At 43.7% G+C, this 8,594-nt stretch overlaps 1 pseudogene; it reads left to right on the top strand.

The window, feature by feature from the left end:
• Positions 1-4,183: 4,183 nt before the first annotated feature.
• LOC136169984 (palmitoyltransferase ZDHHC4-like) lies at positions 4,184-5,323 on the top strand (annotated as a pseudogene).
• Positions 5,324-8,594: the final 3,271 nt, after the last annotated feature.

The raw sequence follows: 8,594 nt of genomic DNA, 5'->3' as shown, positions 1-8,594 counted from the left end.
TCTCTTTACTCATTTCAGCTCGACTTTCTTTAAATCCTTCAAAAGTGCCTCATTCTACATGAACATCATTCCCTCTCGGAAGCCTTACCAGATACACTGGTTGGATCTTCCTGTCTTAGACCCCATATTGTCTAAAGGTGCATTGTGCATCCCTTCATAGCATTCAGTAGAATGAAGAGTGACTTCTTTAACACTTGCCTTCTGTACATGGCTCAAGGTTACATGAGGGCAGAATCCACATCCACCTCATTCCCCCCTGCACCCCCCAGAGCTTAGATCAGTGCTTGGCATTAAAATAATGGAGAAACTAGTGTGGCTACAATTGGAGTGCACTATGCTCTCATCCTCCCACTGTCCTGAACCTCTCCTTGATATCTGCAAATCAACATGATATGAAGAGGGAAAGATGCCCCAAGCTCTTAGCCACCAATTCCATGCCTAGAAATTCTGCCTTATCCATCTTGCCAAAGGAGAGTTCATTTTAACCCCAAGAGGTAAAGGAAGAAGAGGACGGAAAGACAGAAAGAAAGCTGGGCTTAACTGTAAGAAATGGAGGGTTAAGAATCCTCATTCTGCCTCTTATTAGCTGTGTGGTTTTGAATACATTTCACCCTCTAAGTCTCACTTTTTTCATCTCTAAATCATGAATACTAATTCCTACTTTGTGTGTGTGTGTGTTAATCTCTCAATCGTGTCCAACTTTTTGCAACCCCATGGACTGTAGCCCACCAGGCTCCTCTGCCCAAGGAATTCTCCAGGCAAGAATACTGGAGTGGGTTGCCATTCCCTTCACCAGAGGATCTTCCCAATCCAGGGATCAAACCTGGGTTTCATGCACTGCAGGCAGATTCTTTACTTTCTGAGCCACCAGGGAAGCCTAGAAAGTGTGTGTGTGTGCCCTACTTCACAGGTTTGCTATATTAAATGGGATACAGTTTGTGTAAATCTTTCATAAACTCGAAAACCTATAACCTACAAATGTTATTTAATATTGATAACAGTCATTTGTGACTAACCACATTGGTCATGCCAAATGCAGTTTGGAACTTGATTTATGGGACTTAGTTTATTCCATTTCATTAAATAATTAGACAATCACTCAAGAATAGAGGTACACAGAAACTTCAAAAACAAAATATAACAACATATATATATTTATAGAAAATATAACAGTATATAAATAGTTATTTATATAAATCAGATTTTGTATCATATTCTCTAGCCCCGTCCAGCCTTCCTCCTAAAAATTCTATGCGCTGGAGAACCACCGAGATTGCTTTTGCAGAAGTTTTGCCTGAGTTCCAGACTTAACAGGAGCACAAACTGCTGCCCCAGAAGAAAAACTGTTTTCCCTGCCTCCACAGCATGACTTGAGGGCAGAACATAGCAAGCGCTCAGCAAGGCCAAGCTGAATCCACTCCGTGGATCTTCATGCAGAAATGTAGGATTCTCTCTCTAAGTGCTCATTTTGCCCATCACACCTACTACGGCATCGTTAGGGCCCGTTATCAGAAAGTGGTCTTACTTTTAGCAGAGTGGGCATAACTATAGACTCAAAGGGATTTTTTATTTTCACCATGGAGTCCACACAGAGAACTCCTCAATGGGAACTGGAAAATTTTCCTTTTCTGCCTCCCTACCTCATCCACCCCACGGACCCCCCTGTCCTCCTCCACCAACTGTCCCCCCATTGGTGTCTGTGCTTCACTTTAGAGGGCCAGCGTAAGTCATTGTGGTTTCGAGTGAATCTGGAAGAAGCTCCAGGTCCTTCTGATGGTCCGGAGTGGCCCATCTCCAAGACAACCCTTTCTTCTTGCTAATGCTGATCACACTTTTGCCTCCCATCAAAATCCCTGGCCAGAGAAGATGGAATAATACAATTGCACACCTAGTCCCTGCCCATACCTGAATTCACTTCTTCAGTCATTTGCTTTCGCATACAGACTTTCTTGCAAATATGTTGATAAATAAATACAGTAGACAGAAAGATTGATATGTCAAACTCTGTGCCAATGAACAACTGGGTCCCAGTGTAACACAAAGAACAAAGCTGAATAGTCGCTCTGAACTACAATGAGCTGGCAATCAATATTCATGAGGCCTGTGACGAATCAGATTCACTCTGCTTTCCATTTCAGGTGGGAGACACTTCCTTGGAAGACATCCCCCTGCAGCTGCCATCTCCTGTCCCCCCAAACGGCACACACATCACAAAACAAGTGATGTCAGCAGTTTGTCTTCCTTAGGTATGTGGGCAAGACCTCTCCAGAAGATGGCAAAGATGCTCAGAATTCCCCAAACTTAATTCTCAGTCTCACCATTAGCTTCCTGGAAGATCATAACCAAGTTGTATAATCTAAAATATGGGATATTTGTGATAGGACCTATATGTGACAAACACATTATTATCATTTATCAGTTTCACTTCATAGTTTTAAAAAAGTCTTCATATTCTGATCATAAAATATCATCTAGAAATATAATACATAAGCATTATAAAGCATTTGGAAATACAAAAGAAAAAGATCCAAATCACTTATCATTCCATGACCCAAAAGAAACCACTGTAAACATTGGACATTTCCTATTAATTTTGTGTGTGTGTTAAGTAGGTAGATATAGATAAATGTATATATGTGTGTACATACATGTACATACATTTGTACATATAAACTTTATGTATTTTAAATTTTAATTGTTAAAACTTATCTTAATTGCTTCACATTTTATCAAGGTTAATTTTCTTTGACCTTAAAAGTCTTTTTAGAAATCACTTGCATGAAATTCTGTACCATATTCCATTAGGGAATTTTTATAAAATCATGTTGTGCTATAAATACAGAGTGGAGTTACTGGTAACAAATTGTTCATCAGACAGAACCTGCTATCAGCGCCTGTTATACCAGTACCAGCCCCTATTTCACTCAGGATTTATCAGCACCAGCCCCTGTTTTAGGGTCTGCTGCCTTAGCAACAACCATTAGGCAAAGTTCACAATTCTGGTCAACAGTCATTTTGCTGCTGCTTTTGTGAAAAGAAAGTCCCTTTCAGTAAGACATAGTACTTTCTGGGACATCCCTGGTGGCCCAGTGATAAAGACTGCACTCCTAACACAAGGGGCACGGGTTTGATCCCTGGTCACGGAACTAAGATACCACAAGCTGCACACCACCTGGCCTAAGATATAAAACAAACAAACAAATAAAGATTAAAGTCAAAAAAATTTAAAAAAAAACAGCTCCTCCCTGTGAGGAGCAAAAAATTATTTTAGGGGGCTCACAGTATTCCTTGAACAGATGGGTGAGAAATAGAAGCTGTGGTTTGTATCATTGGTCAGCCCCAGGATTGGCAGCAGCTGGAGCTCCCCGCACCCAGCACCTCCCCAGGTCAGCACAGATCTGTGCTGGATTCGTATTCATTTCCCCCAGGCATCTACCCCACAGGCACGAATATTTAGTGAGCACTCAGAATCATCAAGCTTTTGAGCACCTACTTTGGTCTACACTGTGCTGGATGCCAGGGAGGAGTTGTGACTTCAAATTTGGTGGGACAATTTGAAGTAGGACATTCTTTTTTTCCCATATCTTTTTATTCAAGTATAGTTGATTTACAATGTTGTGTTAGTTTCAGGGGTCAAGCACAGTGATTCAGTTAAATATGAAAGAAAGTGAAAGTGAAGTTGCTCAGTCGTGTCCGACTCTGCGACCCCATGGACTATCAGGGTACCAGACTACCAGGCTCCTACATCCATGGAATTTTCCAGGCAAGAGTACTGGAGTGGGTTGCCATTTCCTTCTCCAGGGCATCTTCCCGACCCAGGGGTCAAACCTGGGTCTCCCACATTACAGGCAGACGCTTTACCATCTGAGCCACCAGGGAAGCCCAGTTATATATGAAGGAGGGAGTAAATGAGTGAAAGTCACTCAGTCGAGTCTGATTCTTCATGATCCCATGCACTGTAGCCCACCAGTCTCCTCTGTTCATAGAATTCTCCAGGCAAGAACACTGGAGTGGGTCTGGGGACGCGCCCTGGAGGTGCCAGCCCAAGGCAGCCGGTGTTGACAGATCCCAGCGTCAGATCCAGCCCCCTAAGGGAACCATGCCTCCTGTAGCTGTGGGTGCCACCTCTTGTGCCAGGCGCATGCCACTGCACAAGAGGAGACACCGTTTGAGTTCTCTGTGAATGTTCAGAGGAGGAATGCCAGAGCTGCTGGCTGAAAGCTACCCAGACAAAAGAAATATCCCCAGGATGGACTCTCTGGTTCTCTTCTTGCTCTGTCTGGCTTTGGTGCTGGTTGGTTTTGTGATGATCTGCATCAGCTCAAAAACCCATTACTTGTAAGACCTAATCAGCAGAGGAGCACAGATATTTTCATATATAAATCCAGAATATCTTCAGAGAGCCATGCTAAGAGTGCTTCATTACCTCTTCCACACAGGAAGGTACATCTCCATTATCCTGCATCTAATCTTGCAAGGGATGGTTTATACCAAATACAACTGGGAAATATTTGTCTTCTGTCAAGAGCTGGAGTTCTCTTTGTATTACATTTTTCTGCCTTATCTACTGCTGAGTGTAAACCTGTTGTTTGTTTGTTTGTTTGTTTGTTTTCCTTCTTTGCCCTTAGTTGTGTAACCAACCCTGGTACCATAACAAAAGCAAACAAATTACTGTTCCTTTAAGCTTATGCATTCGATGTGATGTTCCCAAAGAACGTGAGGTGCCCTACTTGTGATTTAAGGAAACAAGCACGGTCCAAGCACCGGGTGTGTAACCGATGTGTGCACTGGTTTGACCATCACTGTGTGTGAGTGAAAAACTACACTGGGGCCTGGAACACCCAGTATTTCCTCTCCTACCTCTTGACGCTGACAGTCTCGGCCGCCACTATGGCCGTGGTGAGCACTGTGTTCCTGGTCCAGCTGGCGGTGATGTCAGACTGGTACCTGGAGACTTACGTCGATGACCTCGGACACTTGCAGGCTGTTGACCCCATCGTCCTTATTCAGTACTGTTCCTGACCTTCCCAAGGATCCTCCTCCCGGTGGGCTTTGTCATGGTGCTGAGCTTCCCCCTGGGAGCTACCTGTGCTTCTGTCTGTACCTGGCCGCCACCAACCAGACCGCTAACAAGCAGTTAGTTAGCTAACTAACTGCTAACTGAGTTAGTGCCTGAGTCTGGTGCCAGCATTGCCGCCACATGGCCAGGCCCCCATCAGCAGAGCCCCAGGCTCACCAGAACGTCCACTCCCACGGGCACTGGAGCAACCTTTGCGAGATCGTTCTACCTGCTACTGCACATTATGAGAGAAAGAAGAAATAGGGATGGGAAGAGTGCCACTGCCTTTTAAATATAGCATACATTTATTTATGCATATGGATACTTTCTTAAAAAAAAGAATACTGGAATGGGTAGCCATTCCCTTCTCCAGGGGATCTCTTTACTGTCTGAGACACCATATATATATAATTTATATATATATATTCTTTTTCAGGTTCTTTTCCCTTACAAGTTATTACAAAATATTGAGTATAGTTCCCTGTGCTAAACACTAGAACCTTGTTTATATATATAAATGTGTGTGTGTGTGTGTGTGTGTGTGTGTATTTTAATTCATCCTAATTTATTCCTCCCCTGCTTTCTCCTTCTGTAACCATAAGTTTGTTTTCTATGTCTGTGGGTCTATTTCTATTTTGTAAATAAGCTTATTTGAAGATATGAAATTCTTTTTTTTTAACTTTAAATCTTTCCATTTGTATCAGGGTATAGCCTGAAGAAGCAAAATTCTTAATAGAAAATGCAGGAGAGGTAACTGTCAAATGAATCTGCTGTGCCTCCCGTCTGACCTCTGACCTGTAGGGTCAGACAGGAGCCCCTCAGCTGAAGCAGAGACAGAGGGACACCTAAGTGCCCTCCAGGCCTCTGAGTGGATACCTTAGCACGGAGTTCAGGGAGACCCTTCACAGTAGCCTTGAGCAACACAAGCGCCATCCCCTAGGACACAGCCAGCCTGCCCAGTGTCTCCTAGGAGAAGCCCTGCCTCCTGTCTTCTCAGTCTTGCTGGTTCCTGACTCTTGTTCTCTGCTCCCTGGCTCCTAATTCTGACACCTCTTCTGCTTGGCCTTTGGCTCCTTCCACTCCCTGCCCTGGGAGCCCTCATTCCTTAGTCTCACTGTTCACTCCTTGTGCATTAGCCCACAGATCCCTAACCTTGAGCACCACTAGTCTTGCCATATCTCATGTCGTCCTAGGTTTCATGGTCATGGCCGGCAAACCTACAGCCCTCCACCCCCACTAACATGTGTGGAACATGCTGCTGTCACACATGCATGTGTGGGGCAGAACATGCCACCATCATTGTGACACATGTGCCCCAGTGGACTGTCTCAACTGAAGTTCACGATGGGGACCTGGACTATAGGGGGCCCGATGTCATTCATCTGGGAGGAGGGGAGAAAGGAGGTTCATAGTACCAAGCAGTGTGCCAATGACATGCTGAAACAAAAGTCCTCTCAGGCCTTGGATGCCAAACCAAAAGAAACAGAGGAACAAATTCAACTAGGTCTTCCCTTTACTGCATTAATTCCTGAAAGATAGTAAGATAGTTGTTTCAGTAAAAGTCACTCCTCTCTTTCAGTTAATGAAGGCTGCAGAGCACCAAACATACCCAAAGCATATGGAGGTGTTTATGCATTTCCCATAGCTGATCACAACTATAGGATTTTCAGTTGCAAGTTTCAGAAACTGAATCACATGGTCGCAGGCAAAGTATCTCATATTTGTGGCTCATACAGTGAAAAGGTACAGGAGAGTAATTGTCATCAGAGCTTTGAGTGAGGACATCACACTTGGCCTCTCTCCATCTCCTGCCCTGGTTTCATCTCTACTGGCTACATTTAGGCAGACACTTCTCATGCAATGCAGACAGTCCTCCAATGGCTCCAAGCTCACATCCTATCACTGTATCACCACCAGTGCAAAGGAAGCTTCTCTCTCCCAGGGGATTCTCAAAAGTTCAGAAATTGAATCTCATGGCCTGGGCCCCTGACCTCAGTCATGGGGCTATCTCTGAATCAACCACTGTGGCCAAGAGAAAAGGATAAACCACAGAGTCTGAGAATTGAGAAGAGCGCAGTTCTTCAAAAGAAAATCAGCCTGCTATTACCTAGGAAGAGGAAATTGATACCTAGGAAGGCAAAAATAACAAATGTATTCTACAATCCATCCCTACCCTCTTATTATCCCTATACAACCTTCTTCCCATTTGTATAATTTCTATTATCTATTTTCTATATAATATAATCTATATTCCTAACATAATGTAACCAAATCCACATGCATCTAAAAATTAAATCACACCCTCCCCAGTCATAAACAATCCAAATTATGCCATTTTTATACCCAGCTCCAAGACCAAGATCTCTAGGTCATGTGGATTCCTCTCAATGAGGTCTGGATATAGCACCTCGAGTTTGACATCCTTCAGACTAAATGACAGACATAAACACTCCCAACATATACAGCAGTGTTCTTGTAAACAAGAGTGAAAAGAAAATAGGATAATACAATAGATGTCTCGTTTGGAAATGAAAAGGGGAAACAGAGGACATGATGAGCAGCCCTCTTCCTTTATTGTATTCTGCTGGACAAAAACAGTAAGGACTCGTGGGCTAGCAGTGAGTGGGGTCCTTGCCAGCCCATCTGACAACCCAGGTTCTGCTCTGAGAGGATCCCCCTCTGTATGTTTTTCCCATCTGAGCAGAGACACTGGGGAGGACCCACTTCCAGATGGTGCAGGTTGCAGAATTTGGGCTCACCTCAGGGCTGAGCCCCCTTGGCCGTGCTGAGATTTCTCCAGCAAAATAAATCCCTCAGAAGCTCACTACTTACTACTCTTTCAATTTGCATTTGGTCATTTCATGGAATATTAACCAAAGCAAGAGATATTGTCCTTAATCTAAACTCTGGCCTGGGAGTTTGGTTTCTTAGCAGCAGCTTGAGGGCTCTTCCCTCCTTCTCAGCTTAATGGCCTCTGCCTTCTCCTCTGCATCAGTGAAATTCCAAACCAGAGCCTGGAACGGGAAGGTTCAGTGAAGCTGCCTCTCAAGCAGCAGCCAGGGGATAATTATTATTTTAATGAATCATTGATTTGCACTCTCACAACCATCTCTCTTCTTCCACAGCCTATGATTAGAAGATTTTTTTTTAATGTTACTGACAGAGAAATGCTGAAATCACACATGAATGATCACAAAGTAAGCACACCAGTGTAAGCAGTGCCAGATCAAGAAATGGGACATCAGGACTCTCGGAAGCCCCTTGTGTGCCATCCCAATCAGACCTCCTCCCATATTCCCAGGGTCTTCATTCACCTCATTTCTAACACCATAGGTTGTTTTTGCTTATTTCAAAGATTACATAAATGGAACCCTATAGGATGTGTTATGTCAAGCTTTTTCACTCAAAATCATATGTACCAGTTTTAGTCCTCCTGGTGACGCTAGCAATCGTGTGATCATGTTCATTGGACTATAGAGTTCACTGTAATTATTTACCCATTCGCTGTCGATAGGCGTTGAGAGTTTTCCAATTT

This window comes from Muntiacus reevesi, chromosome 5 (genome assembly GCF_963930625.1).
Source record: "Muntiacus reevesi chromosome 5, mMunRee1.1, whole genome shotgun sequence".
In the NCBI taxonomy this organism is placed as follows: domain Eukaryota; kingdom Metazoa; phylum Chordata; class Mammalia; order Artiodactyla; family Cervidae; genus Muntiacus; species Muntiacus reevesi.
The sequence above is the reverse complement of the archived record's forward strand: the minus strand, read 5'-3'. Positions and strand labels throughout refer to the sequence as shown.